This window comes from Ovis canadensis, chromosome 3, assembly GCF_042477335.2.
Source record: "Ovis canadensis isolate MfBH-ARS-UI-01 breed Bighorn chromosome 3, ARS-UI_OviCan_v2, whole genome shotgun sequence".
Lineage (NCBI taxonomy): Eukaryota > Metazoa > Chordata > Mammalia > Artiodactyla > Bovidae > Ovis > Ovis canadensis.
The window spans coordinates 206,219,226-206,244,908 of NC_091247.1; the positions used below are offsets into that span (position 1 = coordinate 206,219,226).

Below are 25,683 nucleotides of genomic sequence, written 5' to 3' on the forward strand. Positions count from 1 at the left end.
TTTTAATTTAAATTTATTTATTTTAATTGGAGGCTAATTGCTTTACAATATTGTATTGGTTCTGCCACACATCAACATGAATCCACCACGGGCGTACACGTGTTCCCCATCCTGAACCGCCCTCCCACGTCCCTCCCCGTACCATCCCTCCAGGTCATCCCAGTGCACCAGTCCCAAGCATCCTGTATCAATACCTTTTCTTTTTTGTCGTGAGACTACTTAAGGTTTACTATCTCAGCTACTGTCAAATACAGTATTTTTAACTATAGTCAGCATACTGAATATTAGATTCCCTGACCTTATTATTTTATAACTGGATGAGTGACTGGAACTTTGTACACATTGACCAAAATCTCCCCATTTCCCCTACTTCCCATCCTTGGCAACCACGATTCCACTTTGGTTTGGCTTTTTTAAAGATTCTAATGTAAGTGAAATCACATGATACTGTCTTTCTCTGACTTATTTCACTTAGCCTACTACCCTCAAGGTCCATCTATGTTGCTGCAAATGGCAAGATTTCTTCTTTTGCCTGGTGAAATAATATTCAGTAGTGTATGTATGCATCTCCTTTTCTTTGTTCACTCATCTGTCGATGGGGACACTTAGGTCCTTAGATCCCCAGTGTAAGGCCCTTTCAAGATCTCCAGGGGTGCAGACAGGAGTGTTTTCTGCAGGGTTCCTGAGCCATCAGGATTGTTTATGGACTCTGGCTGGAATGGACTGGAGCCCAGGTACAAGACCCTTTCAGAGTTTGCATTCGGACTAAGTTTCAGAGGCTTACCTTTGGGGGTTCTCAGACTGTGGTCAAGAGGGGCTGGAGGGGGTTCATGAGCCTCTTTTGTTATCCAGTGCACAGGTGGGTGTCACTCCTCCAGGCTTCCTCGGTATCTGGTGCTGGTAACAGATCCAAACCCAAAGGGGCTGTAGCTGAGTTCTTATGGGTATGGAACTGTTTGTCTGTAGGCAGGACCACAGTTCATAAGTCAGCCATATGGTGGTGAACTGCCTTCTTAAAATGGCCTCAGTCTTTGACTACACTTCAGTTTCACAGCCTACAATCTGGATCCCAAAGCTCACACGAAGACACTTTTGTCCATGTGAGTGCTGTGTGTTCAGTCCTGTCCAACTCTCTGTGACCCCATGGACTGTTGCCTGCCAGGCTCCTCCATCCATGGGATTTTCCAGGCAAGAATACAGGAGTGGTTACCATTGCCTTCTCCAGGGAATCTTCCTGACCCAGGCATCGAACACACATCTCTTGCATCTCCTGCATTGGCAGGCAGATTCTTTACCGCTCAGCCACCCAGGTAGCCATGTCAAATTATTGTTGCCGAGGGAAGGATATATGCGAGGGACAGCTTATTCAGTCATCCTGCTGATGTCACTTCTATATAAGTTAATATTACTAAGTGTATGAATGGCGATGAAGCAAGATTCACTTTGCTTCGGTAGGCACAGAGTCTTATTTTCAGTGTTAAAATTATATCATTCATCTGGCCATGGTGAAGTAACAGGGACCAGACTAGATGTTTTTACATATTAAACAACTAGAAAGAACCAGACAAAATATTTGAAACAATGGTTTTCAGTCTTTGAATGACAAGCAGTACAGTATGATAATCCCTGAGAGAAAGGAAAGAATGAGGTAAACCCTATAGTCGTTCCAGTTTCCTGCCAAATGGCAGGTTCCAAGAAGTAACATATTTCAAAACAGAGCCTGGCAGTTGTACTGAGTTAAGGAGACAAAAATCGGAGTTTGGGGAGGCCAAGTTGATAAGACCCTATTGGATAAAATGCCTAGAAAGGCTCAATGGTAAAGAACCCTTTCAAATCAGGAGGCACAAGAGATGTGGGTTTGATCCCTGGGTATGGAAGATCTCTGGGAGGGGGAAATGGCAACCCACTCCAGTATTCTTGCTGTGAAAATCCCAGGGACAGAGGATTCTGGTGGGCTTCAGTTCATGGGGTCCTAAAGAGTCTGACATGACTGAAGCAACTGAGTACAAGCACACATGTGGAGAGATCTTCAGAAGGGTTCCTTATAGCCTTTGGCTGAGTATAGACCTTTGCATGATGAGAAAAAATTCCTCAAGTTTGGAGAAAAAAGCCCTGGAAAGAAATAGGCCAAAAATTGGGAGGTGCATACATAGGGCTGACAATAGTATTTGTATTCTCACTGGCCAGGATGAAAACACCTTGTAATACACAGGGCATCAGGTAATATGCAGGACTTCCAAAGCATATTGTGTTAATTATGGGTCTAAATTAGCCCTAGACCCAGCTGCCATAAGAAAGCTTAAAAGGATGTCTGAATTTTTTTTTCAAACTGAGTCCAGGTAGCTTGATTTTATTCTGGAATAATACCCAATTCACTATACAACGGTATACAACAAATCCTGCACTCAACATAAAAATTACAATGTCTGGCATCCAGTCAAAAATGACCATTTATGCTGGGAAATAGGAAAATATGATTCATAAATAGGAGAAAATTCAGTCAACAGGAGCAGACCAAGATATGTCAGATGATAGCATTAAGAAACAAGTAACTTAGCTCTTCTAAATATGACATATATGCTTAAGAAGATAGAGACATGAACAGTATGAGGATAGAAATGAAAGATATAAACAAGGTTTAATTGTAACTTCTAGAGATTGAAGATACAGTATCTGAAATAACAAAACATTAGGATTAACACCAGATGAGGTCCTAAAAAAAATCACAGGGGAATTTAATGACATAGTACTAGAAATAATCCAAAATAAAGAGAGGAAACAAGACAATAATAAAGAATCAGTGGCATCTGAAGCAAACTCAAACAATCTAACATACATATAATTAGATTCCCAGAACTAAAGGAAAGGGATGGTGGAATAAAGAACTATTTGAACAAATAACGGCTGCAATTTTCTCAAATTATAAGCTCCACAGCTCCAAGAAGCTCACTAGACATTAAGTAATGAAAAGCAGAGGAAACAACCCCACGGAACATAAAAATCAAATTCCTGAAAAAAAGAACATTTAAAAAGCAGCCAAGGGTAAGGATAGTAGGTGGAAACATGAGTACAGTGAAACAAAAGATGGTAAAATGTAATTATATTATTTGAAGATGTGCAATGATAAGTTCAATGAGTATCATGTAAACCTAACAACCATTTAAAACAAAAATGAAAGCAAGAACAAAAAATATAGATGTAGCTAATAAGTCAATAGTGTTTATAAAATGGAAGAAATACTAAATTCAAAAAAAGACAGAAAAAGGAAATAAGGAAAAAATAACAGATGAGCAAAACAGAAAACATGAGCAAGATAGTAGCTTTAAATTTAATCATATCTTTAACTATGTTAATTGTAACAAGTGGAATAGACCACAGAGAGGCTCATGTAAAGCTTCTAGGGTGAAGAAACTATCCTACATTATGATTATTATGATAGTCATATGACTACATACATTTTCTAAAGCTCATCAATTTGTAAGCTTAAAATTGGCTTATTTGTTGTATGTGAATTCTATCTCAAGAATGCTGAGCTTTCAGTTGGCAATTCAGCAAGGGGGACATGTCAAAGATAACCATCCTGAAATCTATTTAAAACAAATGTTCAACATCTCAGTATAGGTTTCTAATTTGTACTTTTCCCACTCTTAATAAAGTATCAATATTGTATTTTAAAATAATAGTTTCATTTGAATTGTCCATGCTCCTATGTCATTTCGGGCTCCCTGGCCTGAATTACCTGTAGTCACTAGAGACCCATTGCAAGTGAATGTCATTCTGTTCTCTTGTGGGCCCAAAGACCTTTTTACTTTTCCTTTAGAAACACAAATGAGCGCCTGAACTTACGAATTTTGGACTGTGCATTATGTACATGTGTCTGTCTAGTCTTTCTTTACCTATTTTATGATAGAAGAAAATAATTTGGTTTATTCCCTGGCAGAGTATTTTTAAGAATAAAATCTCATTGTTCAGCAATCTAGGAATGTGTTTGTTGATGCCTTCTTGATGCTCCTTAATGATTTATGAGAGCCTATAAACATTGTCATAGAAAACTTTTGTTCTATCATCCTCTTCATCTTCTCCTTGTTATGGGAAGCAAAGGGCTTATTGAGAAAAACAAGGTAGGTATTGAAACAAATACAGGATATTGATTGCTTCTATTCCCTGAGCCTCTGAGTCAATCTATACACAGGAAGTGTCCAACTACAATTTATGCTTCTAGCATTTGGTTGTAAATTGGCTTCTTGGGATGTTGAATGCAATTTCTCTGGAAAACAAAACTATAAATCATATTTAGGTTCCCCAACCTGTCCACAGCAGCCTGTTAACCCATAACATTGCAATTTTCTTGATGAGAAATACTTTTAAAATAACATTTCAAAAAGGACAAACATCTTTCCAGCATCCTCTCATATTTCCCACACATTTTGGTATTCCCCCTCTGCTTTTCAGGTGGCTCAGTCAGTAAAGAATCCACCTGCAATGCAGGAGATCCCAGTTCAATCCTTGTGTTGGGAAGATCTCCTGGAGAAGGATATGGCAACCCACCCCAGTATTAATGCCAGGGGAAATCCCATGGACAGAGGAATCTGGCAGGCTGCAGTCCATATGGTCACAAGGGTTGAACATGGCTTAGCTACTAAACCAACACAACCTGTCCCTTGAACCCTTCACCATATATACGTTCTTTGGAGAATGGGGCAAATCAGGGATTTTTTTAGGAGTAAAATTGATTACCCAAAAATATCTAATGGGTGACATTTCAAGTAGCCTAGAAAAGTGAACGAAATATTTTATGCAAAATAGGGAGTGATTTTTTATTTTTATTTTTAAAATTTTTATTTTCACTTTATTTTACTTTACAATACTGTATTGGTTTTGCCATGCATTGACATGAATCCGCCACCAGTGTACATGAGTTCCCAATCCTGAATCCACCTCCCACCTCCCACCCCATATCATCTCTCTGGACCATCCCCGTGCACCAGCCCCAAGCATCCTGTATCCTGTATCGAACATAGACTGGCGATTCGTTTCTTACATGATAGTATACATGTTTCAATGCCATTCTCCCACATCATCCCATCCTCTCCCTCTCCCTCAGAGTCCAAAAGTCCATTCTATACATCTGTGTCTCTTTTGCTGAATTGCATGCAGGGTTATCATTACCATCTTTCTAAATTCCATATATATGTGTTAGTATACTGTATTGGTGTTTTTCTTTTTCTTTTTTTTTTATTTTTACTTTATTTTACTTTACAATACTGTATTGGTTTTGCCATACATTGACATGAATCCGCCACGTCTGTACATGAGTTCCCAATCCTGAACCCCCCTCCCACCTCTCTCCCCATAACATCTCTCTGGATCATCCCGATGCACCAGCCCCAAGCATCCTGTATCCTGTATCGAACATAGACTGGCGATTCGTTTCTTGCATGATAGTATACATGTTTCAGTGCCATTCTCCCAAATCATCCCGCCCTCTCCCTCTCCCTTGGAGTCCAAAAGTCCAGTCTATACATCTGTTTCTCTTTTGCTATCTCACATACAGGGTTATCATTACCATCTTTCTAAATTCCATATATATGTGTTAGTATACTGTATTGGTGTTTTTCTTTCTGGCTTACTTCACTCTGTATAATTGGCTCCAGTTTCATCCATCTCATTAGAACTGATTCAAATGTATTCTTTTTAATGGCTGAGTAATACTCCATTGTGTATATGTACCACAGCTTTCTTATCCATTCCTCTGCTGATGGACACCTAAGTTGTTTCCATGTCCTGGCTATTATAAACAGTGCTGCAATGAACATTGGGGTACATGTGTCTCTTTCAGTTCTGGTTTCCTCAGTGTGTATGCCCAGCAGTGGGATTGCTGGGTCATAAGGCAGTTCTATTTGCAATTTTTAAAGGAATCTCCACACTGTTCTCCATAGTGGCTATACTAGTTTGCATTCCCACCAACAGTGTAAAAGAGTTCCCTCTCTCCACACCCTCTCCAGCATTTATTGCTTGTAGACTTTTGAATCGCAGCCATTCTGACTGGTGTGAAACGGTACCTCATTGTGATCTTGATTTGCATTTCTCTAATAATGAGTGATGTTGAGCATCTTTTCATGTGTTTGTTAGCCATCTGTATGTCTTCTTTGCAGAAATGTCTATTTAGTTCTTTGGCCCATTTTTTTATTGGGTCCTTTATTTTTCTGGAAGTGAGCTGCATAAGTTGCTTGTATATTTTTGAGATTAGCTGTTTGTCAGTTGCTTCATTCGCTATTATTTTCTCCCATTCTGAAGGCTGTCTTTTCACCTTGCTTATAGTTTCTTTTGTTGTGCAGAAGCTTTTAATTTTAATTAGATCCCATTTGTTTATTTTTGCTTTTATTTCCAGTATTCTGGGAGGTGGATCATAGAGGATCCTGCTGTGATTTATGTCTGAGAGTGTTTTGCCTATGTTGCCTATGTTCTCCTCTAGGAGTTTTATAGTTTCTGGTCTTACATGTAGATCTTTAATCAATTTTGTGTTTATTTTTGACAAACCATTAGCCAGACTCAGCAAGAAACAAAGAGAGAAAAATCAAATCAATAAAATTAGAAATGAAAATGGAGAGATCACAACAGACAACACAGAAATACAAAGGATCATAAGAGACTACTATCAGCAATTATATGCCAATAAAATGGACAACGTGGAAGAAATGGACAAATTCTTAGAAAAGTACAACTTTCCAAAACTGAACCAGGAAGAAATAGAAAATCTTAACAGACCCATCACAAGAATGGAAATTGAAACTGTAATCAGAAATCTTCCAGCAAACAAAAGCCCAGGTCCAGACAGCTTCACAGCAGAATTCTACCAAAAATTTCGAGAAGAGCTAACACCTATCCTACTCAAACTCTTCCAGAAAATTGCAGAGGAAGGTAAACTTCCAAACTCATTCTATGACGCCACCATCACCCTAATACCAAAACCTGACAAAGATGCCACAAAAAAGAAAACTACAGGCCAATATCACTGATGGACATAGATGCAAAAATCCTTAACAAAATTCTAGCAATCAGAATCCAACAACACATTAAAAAGATCATACACCATGATCAAGTGGGCTTTATCCCAGGGAGGCAAGGATTCTTCAATATCCTCAAATTAATCAATGTAATTCACCACATTAACAAATAGAAAAATAAAAGCCATATGATTGTCTCAATAGATGCAGAGAAGGCCTTTGACAAAATTCAACATCCATTTATGATAAAAACTCTCCAGAAAGCAGGAATAGAAGGCACATACCTCAACATAATAAAAGCTATATACGACAAACCCACAGCAAACATTATCCTCAATGGTGAAAAATTGAAAGCATTTCCCCTAAAGTCAGGAACAAGACAAGGGTGCCCATTTTCACCACTGCTATTGAACATAGTTCTGGAAGTTTTGGCCACAGCAATCAGAGCAGAAAAAGAAATAAAATGAATCCAAATTGGAAAAGAAGAAGTAAAACTCTCACTGTTTGCAGATGACATGATCCTCTACATAGAAAATCCTAAAGACTCCACCAGAAAATTACTAGAGCTAATCAATGAATATAGTAAAGTTGCAGGATGTAAAATAAACACACAGAAATCCCTTGCATTCCTATACACTAATAATGAGAAAGTGGAAAAAAAAAATTAAGGAAACAATTCCATTCACCATTGCAACAAAAAGAATAAAATACTTAGGAATATATCTACCTAAAGAAACTAAAGACCTATATATAAAAAACTATAAAACACTGGTGAGAGAAATCAAAGAGGACACTAATAGATGGAGAAATATACCATGTTCATGGATCGGAAGAATCAATATAGTGAAAATGAGTATACTACCCAAAGCAATCTATAGATTCAGTGCAATCCCTATCAAGCTACCAAAAGTATTTTTCACAGAACTAGAACAAATAATTTCAAGATTTGTATGAAAATACAAAAAACCTCGAATAGCCAAAGCAATCTTGAGAAAGAAGAATGGAACTGGAGGAATCAACTTGCCTGACTTCAGGCTCTACTGCAAAGCCACAGTCATCAAGACAGTATGGTACTGGCACAAAGACAGAAATATAGATCAATGGAACAAAATAGAAAGCCCAAAGATAAATCCACACACCTGTGGACATCTTATCTTCAACAAAGGAGGCAAGACTATACAATGGAGTAAAGACAATCTCTTTAACAAGTGGTGCTGGGAAAACTGGTCAACCACTTGTAAAAAAATGAAACTAGATCACTTTCTAACACTACACACAAAAATAAACTCAAAATGGGAGTGATTTTTTAGAAAGGAAGGATGCATACACTGAAACAAGTATTGTTTATATAAACAGAGACAAAAGAAACTTGGTGATTATTTAATTCAACAGCATTTGCTGCAGTAACACCTTTCTTGAGCCTGCAGACTGCTGCTGGTTATCATTTTTAAAAGAGGATTATGTTTCAAATGATTGGAAAACAACATGTTAATATAAGACAAGCATTCATTCATTCAAGCATGAATATTATACTAGTGAATGCTATGAACTAGTAACTGTTGCCTAAACTCACTTGGCTATGGGGTGCACCTCATGGGATTCTGTGAAATATACTTTAGGAAACAATGTTTCATCCCATGATAATGTGTCTTCTACATCATCATGGTTTTCCATTAATAATGGAGGATCTCTTTGTAGGTTGTACTGTCCTTTTAAAGTAGTTCTGTCAATGAAAATATAATGTGAGCCATACATGGAGGTCACAGTTTTCTATTTTCAATTTATCAGATCATTATTAATTGTCTAAATGACCCAGAAATCCCTCTACTAGACATAAACTCTGAGGAAACCAAAATTGAAAAAGACACACGTATCCCAATGTTCATTGCAGCACTATTACAATAGCTAGAACATGGAACCAACCTAGATGTCCTTTGACAGATGAATGGATAAAGAAGTTGTGGTACATATATACAACAGAATATTACTCAGCCATAACAGAGAACACAGTTGAGTCAGTTCTAATGATGTGGACAAACCTAGAGCCTAGTATACAGAATGAAGTAAGTCAGAAAGAGTAAATATAAATATCATATACTGATGCATATATTTTGGATCTAGAAATATGGTGCTGATGAACTTATTTTCAGGGCAGCAGTGGAGAAACAGACTTAGAAAACAGACCTATGAACACAGGGGGAGGGAAGGGGGGAGAGGGTAAGATGTATGGAGAGAGTAACATGGAAATTTACAATACCATGTGTAAAATAGCCAATGGGAATTTGCAGTATGACTCAGGGAACTCAAACAGGGGCTCTATGACAATCTAGAAGGGTGGGATGGGGAGGGAGGTTTGGGAGGGAGGGGACATTGTTATATCTATGGCTCATTCTTGTTGATGTATGACAGAAAGCCACAAAATTCTGTAAAGCAATTATCCTTCAATTAAAAAAAATAAATAAAATGGCAAAAAATAAAGTATGTAAAATAATTTACATTTAAGGTAAAAAGAAACACATGAAATTTATTTTAATGTATTTATTTTCACCCAACATGTCTGATATATGATCATTGAAGTCTACAATTAATATAAAATGAACTCACACAATATTTCACAATCTTTTGTATTACATCTTTGAAATCCACTGTGTACTTTTACATTTACAGCACACTTCAGTTTGGACCAATTATATTTAAGAGTTTAATAGCCACATGTGGCTAGTGGCTACCATATTGGATGGTGCAGCTTTAAAATAGTTTAATAGCTATTGTCTTAATCCTCTTTTATTCTGAAGAAGTCCAGTCATAAAAAGTTGAGATTAGAATCCTAAAATTTTAGACATGAATGTGTTCTTGAGGTTGGTAGGCAGGTTACATTCTCCTGGTCCCTGATATACTGTATAGTTTTAAAATGGAAATGCTTAAGATTTAAATTTATAAAAAGAATCACTGGCTTTACCTTAAAAAAACAATCACTACAGAATTCCCCTTGAAAATGGTCCACCTCCAGAAAATTTAATACATGATACTTTAAAATAAAAATTCAATGTGCAAACACATTTTCCAGACTTCATCTACTGCATAAAGTGATGCCACCTGCTCACTTTTGGTGCCAGGCTAAAAATGGGGCATAGTTTGTAGATTAAAGAGCAATCCTTGCCTGTTGCTATATTTTCAATGTATGAGGCCCCAAAGTCAGCTGTACAAACATATAACAAACTCAGCAACCATAGCCAAGTCAGTAAATGCTGGTCTTTCTCCATTTCTCTCAGGAGAAGAGACAGCTAGCTTCCATTCATGTGCTCAGCTTCTGTCCTGAAGCCAAATGATGTCACTTACAGCTTGAATTTTAGAATTTACATTGTTAGTTTCTCTAGCCAACTCATTCTATTGGCTTTGGGGAAAAAAATAGAAATAGGAAAAAAAAATGAGACATGTACTAGGCAAATTGAGATTTATTTATCTATGTGATCTTTACCAAACTATTCTCCAATAAAAAATTATAACATTTCACATCCATATTGATTTTCTGTAATAAGTGGGTTTCTAGTTTTTCTAGTGTAGCATTATTGACCTAATCACTAGTTAACAGTCAATACACACTGAACATGTACCCCTGAGAAAACCAAAATTCAGAAGGGCGTATGTACCCCAATGTTCATTGCAGCATTATTTACAATAGCCAGAACATGGATGCAACTTAAATGTCCATTAACAGATGAATGGATAAAGAAGACGTGGTCATACATACAATGAAATATTACTCGGGAATGAAAAGGAATGAAATTGGGTCATTTGTAGTGACGTGGATGAACCTAGAGTTTGCCTTACAGAGTGTAGTTAAGTCTGAAAGAGAAAACCAAATATCAAATATTAACGCATATATACGGAATCTAGAAAAATGGTGCTGATGAACCTATTTGCAGGGCAGGAATAGAGGCACAGACATAGAGAATGGGTATGTGGACACAGAGAGGGAAGGGGAGGGAGGGGAGGATGAGTTGAGAAAGTAGTATTGACATATATACACTACCATGTGTAAAAGAGCTAGGTAATGGGAAACTGCTCTATAGGACAGGAAGCTCAGCTCGGTGCTCTGTGATGACCTAAAGGGATGGGATGGGGTAGTTGGAGGGAGACCTAAGAGTGAGAGGATATATACACACAATAGGCTGCTTTGTGTTGTTGTACAGTGGAAACCAACACAACATTATAAAACAATTATACTCTAATTTTAAAAATAAAAATAATAAAAAAGGTAAATCTGAAGCACTCAAGATAACCAGTGTATCAAACAAAAGCTTTTATGGGAATAAAGGAATATGATCCAAGGATACATGAGAACAAAGCAAACAAAGCCTTACCCACCCAGGTATCTTAGGACTATAGAGTGCTGATAATAATATTCCTAATATTATCTTATCTCTTCTTGCTATTCTTTGGAACTCTGCATTCAGATGCTTATATCTTTCCTTTTCTCCTTTGCTTTTCACCTCTCTTCTTTTCACAGATATTTGTAAAGAATAGCAAGAAGAGATAAGAAAGCCTTCCTCAGCAATCAATGCAAACAAATAGAGAAAAACAACAGAATGGGAAAGACTAGAGATCTCTTCAAGAAAATTAGAGATACCAAGGGAAAATTTCATGCAAAGATGGGGTCGATAAAGGACAGAAATGGTATGGACCTAACAGAAGCAGAAGATATTAATAAAAGGTGGCAAGAATACACAGAAGAACTGTACAAAAAAGATCTTCACGACCCAGATAATCATGATGCTATGATCACTCACCTAGAGCCAGACATCCTGGAATGTGAAGTCAAGTGAGCCTTAGGAAGCATCACTATTTACAAAGCTAGTGGAGGTGATGGAATTCCAGTTGAGCTATTTCAAATCCTGAAAGATGATGCTGTGAAAGTGCTGCACTCAGTATGCCAGCAAATTTGGAAAACTCAGCAGTGGCCACAGGACTGGAAAAAGTCAGTTTTCATTCCAATCCCAAAGAAAGGCAATGCCAAAGAATGCTCAAACTACTGCACAATTGCTCTCATCTCACACGCTAGTAAAATAATGCTCAAAATTCTCCAAGCCAGGCTTCAGCAATACATGAACCATGAACTTCCTGATATTCAAGCTGGTTTTAGAAAAGGCAGAGGAACCAGAGATCAAATTGCCAACATCTGATGGATCATGGAAAAAGCAAGAGAGTTCCAGAAAAACATCTATTTCTGCTTTATTGACTATGCCAAAGCCTTTGACTGTGTAGATCACAATAAACTGGGGAAAATTCTGAAAGAGATGGGAATACCAGACCACCTAACCTGCCTCTTGAGAAACCTATATGCGGGTCAGGAAGCAACAGTTAAAACTGCACATGGTACAACAGACTGGTTTCAAATACGAAAAGGAGTATGTCGAGGCTGTATATTGTCACCCTGCTTATTTAACTTCTATGCAGAGTACATCATGAGAAACGCTGGACTGGAAGAAACACAAGCTGGAATCAAGATTGCTGGGAAAAATATCAATAACCTCAGATATGCAGATTACACCATGCTTACGGCAGAAAGTGAAGAGGAGCTAAAAAGCTTCTTGATGAAAGTGAAAGAGAAGAATGAAAAAGTTGGCTTAAAGCTCAACATTCAGAAAACAAAGATCATGGCGTCTGGTCCCATCACTTCATGGGAAATAGATGGGGAAAGAGTGGAAACAGTATCAGACTTTATTTTGGGGGGTGGTGCTCCAAAATCACTGCAGATAGTGACTGCAGCCATGAAATTAAAAGACGCTCACTCCTTGGAAGAAAAGTTATGACCAACCTAGACAGTATATTCAAAAGCAGAGACATTATTTTGCCAATAACGGTCCATCTAGTCAAGGCTATGGTTTTTCCAGTGGTCATATATGGATGCGAGAGTTGGACTGTGAAGAAAGCTGAGCACCAAAGAATTGATGCTTTTGAACTGTGGTGTTGGAGAAGACTCTTGAGAGTCCCTTAGACTGCAAGGAGATCCAACCAGTCCATTCTAAAGGAGATCAGCCCTGGGTGTTCTCTGGAAGGAATGATGCTAAAGCTGAAACTCCAGTACTTTGGCCACCTCATGCGAAGAGTTGACTCATTGGAAAAGACTTTGATGCTGGGAGGGATTGGGGGCAGGAGGAGAAGGGGATGACAGAGGATGAGATGGCTGGATGGCATCACCGACTCAATGGATGTGAATCTGAGTGAACTCTGGGAGTTGGTGATGGACAGGGAGGCCTGGCATGCTGCGATTCATGGGGTCACAAAGAGTCGGACACAACTGAGTGACTGAACTGAACTGAACTGAATATTATCTTAGGAATAATGCCAAAAAAATCAAGAGAGGTGCTATTGTGATCATCTTTCCAGCTGAAATTATTAACAGTGAATCAACATCCTGTCTCCAGCTACCACCTTGGCTAGAAACAGTCCATTAAAGTCACAGCTTAGAGTGGGGCACAAAATTTCTGCTGGACAAATAATGATGCTGATTATTGATCAGACCTTGACCATAAAATTCATGACCAATTAAGGCAGATTGGAACTCTTCTCACTAATTCTAATGACTGGGCACCTGTCCACAAACCATAATGTGTATCTGATTTCTGCAGGGACTAGACCTAAACTGCACTCTGGATTGCCAACTCAACAGATATTACCTCCATGTTGCAAATCATGTCCTTTCAAAAGAGTCAAGGATGAATCATGAGTGCAAAAATCTGAACCCATAAGTAAATAACTGTTTCTCCTGGAACCTCTTGGTCAAACCCTACCGGCTGCACACCACAGCCGAGCAGCATGTCCCATTTCAATAGAGCTTGTTAGAATCCCTGGGCTTCCATGATGCAGCTGAGTACATTACTCCTATGGCGATGTTTCTCCAAATACAGCCCACGGAATACTTTTAATATTAAGAGTCATCTGGGAAGTATGTTTAAAATTTAAATCCTGGGCCCACTCCAGTCCAACTAAGCCAAAATATATAGGAGCAGAGCCCAGAAATCTGCATTTTAACCAACTCTCTAAATGATGATGGTGTTCATCTATGTACACTGGGTATAATGAGTCTTGTCTGGAGTGCCAATGAGACAGAGCTAGAAACCCGTATCACATATATCAAGTAGCTATTTTCTGAAAAATCTGTGAATCTTGTGGGAGTGAGAAAATATCTCTAAATTGTTACCATTTCATGCTACCCTACAAAACAGTATGCCATATCTTCACATTGCTGTGAAGGAGACAGAGTTCTCCAATGTCCTCTGAATGATAAGAGCTTTGACAAAAGCACCTGGATAATTTGTATAGCTCCTGGAGACAGGATGAAACTGAGATGCTAATGAAGTCTCTCACTTCCAACTTTACAGTAATACTTGTTTAATTAAAATGGTATAAAGAATAAGGCCACCATCCAGCACCTGAATACCAAAGTCTCTCTATCCATCTTTTTTTGTATCCAGAATAGACCTTGTCTCAAAATAGCTTTGACATCAATTTATAAGGTTTCTTTAATGGGCAATTCTTACTTAAACTGAGTAGAGATGGTTCTAGGGTATGGAAGGAAGGAGACAGATTAATTTCTGATTCTTCTGATACCAACCAGGGTTCTTGGCCTCCCTCAATCAATAGAAATTAACTAGATGTCAAACAAGAAATTCAGGCAAAGCTTTATTGGGGTTCCTATGCCTGCTATAGGAGGGAGAGAAAACAAGTAACAGATTCCCTTGCTTGCTCCCTGGGGGGTGAACGGATTCCTCATATTGGGTGAGGGTAGGGGTATGTCCAGGGATTGGGATGGAAGGCTGGCTTAGGTGGTTTGTCCACCCCTATGTGGTGTTAGAGTCCCTTGGACTGCAAGGAGATCCAACCAGTCCATTCTAAAAGAGATCAGTCCTGGGTGTTCTTTGGAAGGACTGATGCTAAAGCTGAAACTCCAATACTTTGGCCACCTCATGTGAAGAGTTGGCTCATTGGAAATACTCTGATGCTGGGAGGGATTGGGGGCAGGAGAAGAGGGGACGACAGAGGATGAGATGGCTGGATGGCATCAGGGACTCGATGGACGTGAGTCTGAGTGAACTCCGGGAGTTGGTGATGGACAGGGAGGCCTGGCGTGCTGAGATTCATGGGGTCGCAAAGAGTCGGACACGACTGAGTGACTGAACTGAACTGATGTGGTGTTAAGTGCAGGGGGACATGCGTAGTACCCTGCTTTTGCTCCTGACACACAATTTTTTGCTCCCAACTCTTCAGAAATGGCAGTTGGAGTTTTTTTAGTCATTGTGTCTTTTGGTTCAGCATTTGCCCCAACTGCACATGCACACAGTTATCTTTACTGCCATATAGTTTCTTCTTATTTTGTTGCTTAAATTGAGGTGTGTCCAGGTGCAAGCTTTGCAGCACTGCAGTAAAGGGGTCCAGGTACCAGCCTGTCTCACCTCCACAGGGCAGTATGCCATGAGGTCAGCGTCTCCCAGAAGGCTGTAAATAGTTAAACTGTTAAACATCCTCAGTGACTTTAGTACAAGGATAGGGACCTCTTCACTTTACTCTAAAGAGGGAAAAACAGAAGCATCTTCAAGCTTGTGAGGAGGCACCAAGGCCGAATTATACCTGAACTTCCCTGGTGGCTCAGATGGTAAAAAAAAATTGCCTGCAATTCAGGAGATACACATTCAGCCCCTGGGTTAGGAAGATCTCCTGGAGAAGAGAATGGCAATCCACCGCAGTATTCTTGCCTGGAGAATTCCATGGACTGAGGAACCTGGCAGGCTACAGTCCAGGGAGTCACAAAGAGTAAGACAAGACTGAGCAACTAACATGTAAAAGGAAAAGGGAATATTGTTTAACCCAGGTATTGGGAGAGTCATGGAGAAATAACTACAACTGTCATCTGAAGCTCTTTTTATATCAAGCATCCAGATTATTCTGCATGTAGCAAAGATCTTGTATCTAGACACAAATAATTAAAAGTTATAAAATCCAGAAAGAATTGACTACTTGGAAGGAAATGTAGAAGGAAGTGGGTAGCCATTTCCTTCTCCAGGGGGATCTTCCCATCCCAGGGACCAACCTAGATCTCCTGTATTGCAGGTAGATTTTTTATGATCTGAGCCACCAGGGAAGCCCAAAAAGGGACCATTTCTGGCTAAAGAATATTAATACTTCTTAGCATACAATAAAGCAAAACAAATTTACAACCACTTTATTGGAATTGTAGAGGAGAAATAAGCATAAAACTTTCTAGCAAGCAAAGAATAGTATATAGAAATTCATTGATATCTATTATACAAAAGTAAAGGGGGTTCCAAGAGGGAGACAATATATGTAGACATATAGCGGACTCACTTCATTGTAAAGCAGAAATTAACACAACACTGTAAAGCAGTTATACTGCAACTCAATAAAATAAAAGGCTTTGAAATAAAAAGGAAAAAAATCAATAAGATGTTCATTCGATGTTGAATTTGTTTGACTTTTTAAAATGTAATAAGCATTTGTACGAGTCTTTGACCATCTAGTCTTGTTTTTACTACACAAATTCCTTGAACTTTTCCAGGAAATTTTCTTTTATCATGGGGAAAAGGAAATGGTAATCCACTTCTGTATTCTAGCCTGGAAAATCCCATGGATAGAAGAACCTGGTGGGCTACAGTCCATGGGGTTGCCAAGAGTCGGACACAACTGAAGCAACTTAGCATACACGCAAGCATTAGAAATATTGTTATCAGTACATTTTCAGTCATAGCTGACAGAAACTATGCAGTCTAGCTCAAGTATGACTGTGAAGGTTAGGGATGAGGGCTTCAGGCATTGATGGATGCAGGGGATTAGAGTACAAAAGGATTTTGTCTCTCTTCATTCTCTGTGCACAAGATGGAAAAAACAGTTACTGAACCTGAATGATCTCCAACCACCTTTCTCAGCTCCTTCTGAATCAGTGTTGTAATGACTGACATTGCAAAAAAAGTGAAGCAGTTTAAGTCTTTCCTGTATCTAAAATTTTAGTATAAGCACATAATGTTAAATTTTACTTAAAACATTGGTGTGTGTACACAAACATGATCACACCAACTCTTAAAATCTCACTCCATCAACAAAAAAGAAAATAACTTGAGTAAAAAGGGACTAAAGGACTTAAATAGACATCTTCAACTTTAATGAGAATATATATTTAAATTACTATATGTGATTGTCATGTATCCTGCTTATTTTACTTATATTTCTGTTTTCATGCAAATAAATATGCAATTACAGCATAAAAATAGAAAGAAAAAAAAAACAGTTACTGGCTAGCCCAAGAGAGAGAGTTTTTGCTATTTTCTGCTAGGAAAAAATTTCACATACCTTGCTTGTCCTGACACATGTGTTAAACTCATCCTTAAACCATTCATTGTATTCAGTTGGTTGAGTACTCTAATTACTCACAATCATGTTTGCTGCCAGCCCCTCTAGCTGGAGAAAAGCTCAGCTGCATCCGGATAACATGCACCGACTTCCCTATAAGAAAGAGAGGTTCTAGTTCTAGAAGAAGGAGAATCTAGCAGTGGGTATTTTTGTTTCTAAAGCACAGAAGCAAACAAAATGGAACTCCGTGTGAAACAGCCAGTGTGCTGGTAGATGTATTTCTCTTTGTTGCTATTGCTCAGTGGCAAAAAGTGTTAGTCGCTCAGTCGTGTCCTACTCTTTGTGACCCCATTGACTATGTAGTCCACCAGTCTCCTCTGTCCATAGGAGAATTCTCCAGGCAAGGATACTGAAGTGGGTAGCCATTTCCTTCTCTAGGGGAATCTTCCATCCCAGGGATCAACCTAGATCTCCTGCATTGCAGGCAGATTTTTTATCATCTGAGCCACCAGGGAAGCCCCAAAAGGGACCACTGCTGGTTAAAGAACATCCCCTTGCCTGTTGTTTTCTTCTGTTCAACCATCACAGCTAGTAGGAAAGGACTGTCAATTCTTCAATCTTTTTAGTTGGGTTGGGCACACTGGTGTTTCCTGACCTCGTTAAAAAAAAAAAAAAAAAAAAAGACCTTCCAGTTAGATCTGAAGTGGTTTCATGTCACTCAGCAGCTAGGCTCCCCAAAAAAGCATCCAAAAATTCCTTCCAAGGTTCTTCCCATGATCCCTCTGTTCTAACCAAAAGAAATGGGCTTGGGCTTCCCTGGTGGCCAAGTGGTAAACAATCCACCTGCCACTGCAGGGAACATGGGTTTGATCTCTGATCCAGGGAGATTCCACATGCTGCAGGGCAACTAAGTCCTTGTACCACAACTACTGAGCCTGTGATCTAGAGCCGGGGAGCCAAAGCTACTGAAACCTACACATGCCTAGAGCCTGTGCTCCACAGCAAGAGAAACCACCACAATGAGAAACCGATGCACCACAACTAGAGAGCAGTCCCCACTCGCTGCAACTGGAGAAGGGCCATGCAAAGCAATGAAGACCCAGCGCAGCCATAAATAAAATAAATAAATGTTTATTTTAAAAAAAGAAATGATCTCATGGGCCCATGCCTGGGTTGTTCCAGTCCACATCTCCTCTGTCAGCCTCACTATTTCATCCCTAGAAAAATAAGATTGTCTTTAGATTTTCTGTATGAATTTTGTTTGTCCAGCAGCTCACTATTAGCTCTTCTTTTCATGATTTTTGAATTAAGGATTCTGGATACTATGCATTTAGTGATCTGCAGCCCCTCCATTAGCAAGTCGTGTAACTGACAGGCTCCATCATCTTAAAATCACTTTTAAAATATTTTCTAACTTTATTTATTTATTTTTGGCCCTGCTGGGTCTACATTGCTACATCAGCTTTCTCTCATTGCAGCGAGCATGGGCTACTCTCTAGTTGGGGTGCTCGGGCTTCTTCTTGCACTGCCTTCTCTTGCTGTGTGTGGAGCACAGGCTCTAGGGCACGCGGGCTTCAATAATTGCAGCTCCTAGGCTCTAGAGCACAGGCTCAATAGTTGTAGCTCAGGAGGGCTTAGTTGCTCTGGGGCATGTGGGATCTTCCTGGATCAGGAATTGAACCCGAGTTTCTTGCATTGGCAGGTGAATTCTTTATGACTGAGTCGCAGGGGAAGCCCTTAAGATCACTTTTTACTTTTAACTTCCAAGCCTCTGACCACTGGACTAGCTGTAAGTTTCTCTTTCTCTCATTGGGAGGTATCTTTGTTAGTATATTCAGCTATTATGAGGTCTTTAAAACATGCCTGCAGATTTCTGCTGTTTTTGTTTTCATGTACAGAGGACTCTATATTCACATGTTATGTAAGACTTATGTGGAAAAATCATCTCTACATTTCACGGTCATCTTTCTAGATGAAATTTACATTTCCTTAGTCATTTTTAAGCCAGGGAAATAGTCTGCCTGTGATTATGCTGCTTCCTGTACCTAGAATGTTATTTTTGTCTCTATCCCTTTATACCTCCAAATATTTACACTCAAGAGTCTACTTCTAGAAAACTGTTTTAAAGAAAGAAAAAAAAATGCAGCAAAGACAATGCCAAAGGTATTGAGGTAATTACACTGTCTCATAACAACAGCCAAAAAAAACAATGAAAGAAAGAAAAAAAAAAAGACAGAGGAAGTCATTTGCATATCCAGTAATGAGATTTATTTAAAATTATAGTAAAGGCAAATACATTTTATAGACATTAATAGAATATTATTTACAAGTTTTAAAAAAATACAAGAAAGTGCTTATGACAATTTTTAAAAAGATAAATGGGATATAAATAATTCATGTAAATCTCAACTACATAGAAACTATGCATAAAAAGAAGAAAAATGAAATCTTTAAATAAAATTATCTTTTATTAGTTTTGGTGTTTGTCAAATAATCTGCATAGGCATAACTTTCATAAGAAAAATAAGTTATTGGCAGTACTAAAAATAAATACAAGTGAGAGTTGGACTGTGAAAACGGCTGAGCACCGAAGAATTGATGCTTTTGATGTGTGGTGTTGGAGAAGACTCTTGAGAGTCCCTTGGACTGCAAGGACATCCAACCCGTCCATTCTGAAGGAGATCAACCCTGGGATTTCTTTGGAGGGAATGATGCTAAAGCTGAAACTCCAGTACTTTGGCCACCTCATGAGAAGAGTTGACTCATTGGAAAAATCTCTGATGCTGGGAGGGATTGGAGGCAGGAGGAGAAAGGGACGACCCAGGATGAGATGGCTGGATGGCATCACCGACTCGATGGATGTGAGTCTGAGTGAACTCCAGGAGATGGTGATGAACAGGGAGGCCTGGCATGCTGCGATTCATGGGGTTGCAAAGAGTCAGACACGACTGAGCGACTGAACTGAACTGAACTGAACTGAACTGAATCTTAAGGATTAAACTTAAAAACATCTTTTCAGTGAAACTTCCACTGACCTTTCTCCTTTTCCTTCTTTGTATTCACAGATTACTTGGCTTATGATGAGCCCTTTTTAACTTCCATTGTGGTGATTAAAAAGCAGAGACATTACTTTGCCGACAAAGATCTGTCTAGCCAAAGCTATGGTTTTTCCCGTAGTCATGTATGGACATGAGAGTTGGACCATAAAGAAAGCTGAGCCCTGAAGAATTGATGCTTCTGAACTGTGGTGTTGGAGAAGACTCTTGAGAGTCCCTTGGACTGCAAGGAGATCCAACCAGTCAATCTCAAAGGAAATCAGTCCTGAATATTCATTGGAAGGGCTGATGCTGAAACTCTAATACTTTGGCCACCTGAGGCAAAGAACTGACTCATTGGAAAACACCCTGATACTGGGAAAGACTGAAGGCAGGAGGAGAAGGGGACGACAGAGGATGAGATGATTGGATGGCATCACTGACTCGATGGACATGAGTTTGAGCAAGCTCCAAGAGTTGGTGATAGACAGGAAAGCCTGGCGTGTTGCAGTCCATGGGGTCACAAATAGTCAGAAATGACTGAGCGACTAAACTGAACTGTGGTGATTCATAGTTTTTTCAGTCTCATGAATCAGGTAACCATTCAGTTAACTGTAGAAGTTGTGCCTTATTTGCTTTTGATTTCCATAACTCAATTGCAATGTGTTGTGTTAAATTGAAAGCATAAAAATTGCTGTTCTCTCAGTTTTTTGTTGTGACAGCTTCTATCTTCTGTATGATGAGCTTCTGAGGATGTGGCAGGGAACTTTAAAAGAAGTTAAAATAGCACCTGATCACAAGAGCCATCAGATATCAGTTACCTGGATACAAGACCAGTCTCTGGGTGAAAATTGCTATTGCTCCCAGAAAAGAGTGAAATTAAAGGGACAACATACCAGAACTAGAATTATAGCCCAATGACAAAACCAAAGTTTAAACCTTGGGAGCCTGTACTCTTAATCTCTGTCTGAGATAGGAATGTCACTTTTGGTTTGACATGTCTGTGTCCACATAGTCACTGTCAAGGCTTGGTTTTGATCCTTGATCCTAGCTGTGACTACTGAGCCAAAACCACTAGCTTAAAAATGTATGCTTAAGTCAGTCATTTGTTTCCAGGAGACTCAGAATAAACCAGTTGTTAAGATTTTTTCTTTTTTTAATCTGAGGTTAGTAAATTGATCTGTGGTCTTGGCTTGCCAAAAATATGACCTTAAATGTGAACTCTGCGTAGTTAAATATGGACCCAACCAACTCAGATTGCAGGATTGGACCAGCCTCAGTCAGAATTCAGAAATAAGCAATTTGCCTTAAGTCTCCTCCTTTTTCCTTATTTGTCTCTGCTCTTTCTGTCAGTCTGTTTTCCTTCCTTTCTCTCTTTCTCTCTCAATGTCTGCTTATCACAATTTGCTGTATAGCAAATGAATGTTTATAACTATGACCTAATCTCAGAAAATAACGTCTTAATTATATTCCTTAATATCTTGAAGTGAATAGATAGTCCACAATAATACGTTTTAAAATCCCCTTTCTTCTTTTCACTCCTAGTAGAGCTCTTGGCACATTTCTGCTCAAATCCTCAAAAAAAAAAAAAAAGCTAAAAGCTCCTCCCCTTCTTTCTCCTCCTGTTTGCATATTTCTCCAGATTTTGCGTTATAGAAGCTCAAAGGACAAACCTAAAAGTGACAGGTGTTTCTTTGGGTAGAAAATAAAGAGGAAAAAACCAGACAGAGTAAAGCTGAAACCATTTTTGGTGACAAGGGAGAGGGGAAACACCTGGAAATGGTTTATATTTTTCAATTTACTGACCATGCCTGCTTTCTATAAATACCTGTCAGTCTTCACATAGGAAAGAAAAACTCATTTTCACTTATTACCTTCAGTCTACGTTACTCTCCTTTCCTACTTTCTTCATATCAGTCATTAGAAAACCTGAAAACAAATAAAGCAACAATTTAAATATTGAGTGCTTCCTGTGTGCTAGACACTGTGATCAATAAATTTCATGCATTATTTAATCCTCAAATCAAACTTTTAAGTTAGAATATTACCACCTTTTAGCAGATGAGGCTATGAAAATTTATATAAGGTGATACTTTCCCAAGGCCATTCAGCTAGTAAATAACAGCAGATCAAGGGTTAAACTTCTATATCTTTGACTGTAAATAGCCAAATTATGAAGAATTGTTTTATACTCTATGAATATAACAGAGTAAAATATAGTATATATTGATTGTCCCTTATTTCTCATACATTGTATGGGACTTGTCTCTACATGCCTATTGGAAAAGAATAACATACCAAGAAAAATATTCACAAGTACTCCTAAATTATATCTTTAGTTTATTTTAGGACTAGCTCAATAAATTATGGCTTTCAGGAATCTTAGAATATGGCTTTAACTTCAGCTTCAAGTTCACTATCTAACATATAAGAATCATGGCTAAGTTTCAAAAAAAATTTTTGGTATAGAACACTTGGAAAATGAGGCATTCTAATTAATTTTAAAATGTGGTAGTTATTGTGGTCCACTTCTGAAGCATTGGGTTGACCAAAAAGCTCATTTGGATTTTTTCTGTAATAACTTATGGAAAAACCCAGACAAACTTTTTGACCAATCCATAGTAATAGGAACTTGAACTTGGAATATAAGAGAGTACTATTACTAAAGCACTAAAGTAAAAGAGAATCAGTGAGGTAAAAATCAGGTCAGGTGCAGGCGAGATATTAAGGTAAGAATTTTATCAGCATGTGAGGAGAAAAAATAGAATTTTTGTTTATGGTTTTAATAATCAGTCTTGGTTTCTCATATGGCTGTACAAGATAAGGAATCTTATTGAAGTATTGTTTCTCAAATAGAAAATCATGTATTATATTTTACAAACCTCTCAAGGTAAAGGCAGGGACCATAATATGTTCATTTTATTGTTAAAGAATTGGCTCATGAGAAAAATGTGTTCAGGATGCTGTGTTGTGCTGTGCTTAGTTGCTCAGTCATGTCTGACTCTCTGTCACCCCATGGAGCCCCAGAGGGCCCGCCAGGGTCCTCTGTCCATGGGGATTCTCCAGGCAAGAAGACTGCAGTGAGTTGCCATGCGCTCCTCCAAGGGATATTCCCAACCCAAGGATTGAACCATTTATGCTGGGAATGACCATTTATGTGGGAAATAGGGCAGATTCTTCACCGTCTAAGCCCCCAGTGTGGTAGACAGGATAATGGCCCTTATTATTACTAATCATTGAATATGTTATCTTACTCAGCAGAAGGGACTTGGCAGATGTGAATTAGTAGAGAACCTTGAGATGGAAAGTTAGCCAATCTAACTTAGATGGGTGTATCTAAGATTAGATGTATCTAATCTAATTAGGTGTATCTTAGATTAGATGGATGTATCCAATCTAATCACTTGAGTACTTCTTTGTCTAGAGTCAGAGAAAGAGATGTACCAATGACAGAAGCAGGGTCAGAGAGATAGTGACTCAACCCACCATTGTTGGCTTAGAGGATGAAGGAAGGGAGCCATGAGCCAAGAATAGCCGGCAGCCTCTAGAAGCTGCAAAGGACAAGGAAATATATTCTTCCTCTACCAACAGCCCCTAGGAAGGAAACTAGCCCTGCTAGCTCCTTGATTTTAAGCTAGTGTCAGACTTCTGACCTCTAGAGTTGTTAGACAATAAATCAACATTGTTTTAACCCAATACATTTGTGGTAATTTTTTCAACAGAAATTGAATGCAAGGACAGAAGTTAACACATGGCAGAGGGAGAATTACCCTATTTTTACTAATATTTGAGTACTGCCATCTATCAGCACTATATTCTCACTTCACATATTCAGTCAGTCAGTCAGTCAGTTCAGTCAGTTCAGTCGTTCAGTCGTGTCCGACTCTTTGCGACCCCATGAATCACAGCACGCCAGGCCTCCCTGTCCACCACCAACTCCCGGAGTTCACTCAGACTCATGTCCATCAAGTCGGTGATGCCATCCAGCCATCTCATCCTCTGTTGTCCCCTTCTCCTCCTGCCCCCAATCCCTCCCAGCATCACAGCCTTTTCCAATGAGTCAACTCTTCCCATGAGGTGGCCAAAGTACTGGAGTTTCAGCTTTAGCATCATTCCTTCCAAAGAAATCCCAGGGCTGATCTCCTTCAGAATGGACGGGTTGGATGTCCTTGCAATCCAAGGGACTCTCAAGAGTCTTCTCCAACACCACACTTCAAAAGCATCAATTCTTTGGCGCTCAGCCTTCTTCACAGTCCAACTCTCACATCCATACATGACCACTGGAAAAACCATAGCCTTGACTAGACGGACCTTTGTTGGCAAAGTAATGTCTCTGCTTTTGAATATGCTATCTAGGTTGGTCATAACTTTTCTTCCAAGGAGTGAGCGTCTTTTAATTTCATGGCTGCAGTCACCATCTGCAGTGATTTTGGAGCCCAAAAAATAAAGTCTGACACTGTTTCCACTGTTTCCCCATCTATTTCCTGTGAAGTGATGGGACCAGATGCCATATTACAGCCTACAAAATAACTTGCCAGAGGGATGTTCTTCCCATTTTTCAGATAAAGAAAGTAGTTAATTACACACCTATGTTCATATGATGGCTCAGCTTGTAAAGAATCTGCCTGCAATGTGGGAGACCTAGGTTTGATCCCTGATTGGGAAGATCCTCTGGAAAAGGGAAAGGCTATCTACTCCAACATTCTGGCCTGGAGAATTCTATGGACTGTGTAGTCCATAGGGTCACAAAGAGTAGGACACTACTGAGGTACTTTCCCTTTCACTTTCATGTTCATATGATATTAGTCAAAGAGCTGTCTTTGCCATTGACAAATGCTGTAGGTTTCTACCATCCCATGCTGTTTTGCAGCTCAGGGCTTTTGACTTCTAACAGACTGCCTTCATGATTCAGCCTATTGTTAGCAAAATGATGAACTACATGGAATTGTTTTCCAAACATTCCTTGGTGTATGTTTAAGCAGTACGTTTAAGTAGCTTGAGACCTCCTAAAGTAAGACTTCTAACCAATATTCTGAGCTGAATTGTGCTGTTCCCTGTCACCTGCCCCCACCCAAATTCCTCTTTAGAAGTCTTAACCAGACTCAGATTGTGGCTGTATTTGGAAGTGGCACCTTAAAAGGGGAAATTGCGGTAAAATGAGGGCATGAAAACGAGCTCTCGTCCACTGGGACCAGTGTCCTTATAAGAAGAGGAGACAGGGGCACAGACAACACAGACAGCAACATGATCATGTGAGGACACGGCACAAGAAAGAG

The 25,683-nt window shown here is 39.0% G+C and overlaps 1 protein-coding gene across 4 annotated transcripts in view; it reads left to right on the forward strand.

Moving 5' to 3' along the window:
* RERG (RAS like estrogen regulated growth inhibitor) overlaps nt 1-21,112 on the forward strand; it is a 160,738-nt gene extending 139,626 nt beyond the window's left edge. For 3 of the 4 annotated variants that reach the window (XM_069581269.1, XM_069581273.1, XM_069581271.1), the window contains one exon: nt 20,438-21,112. The gene's annotated coding sequence lies outside the window, so the exon portion shown is untranslated. Of the gene's footprint in view, nt 1-11,517; nt 12,614-20,437 lie in introns of those variants that run through there. The other variant, XM_069581270.1, reaches the window with a different exon arrangement.
* Nucleotides 21,113-25,683: the final 4,571 nt, after the last annotated feature.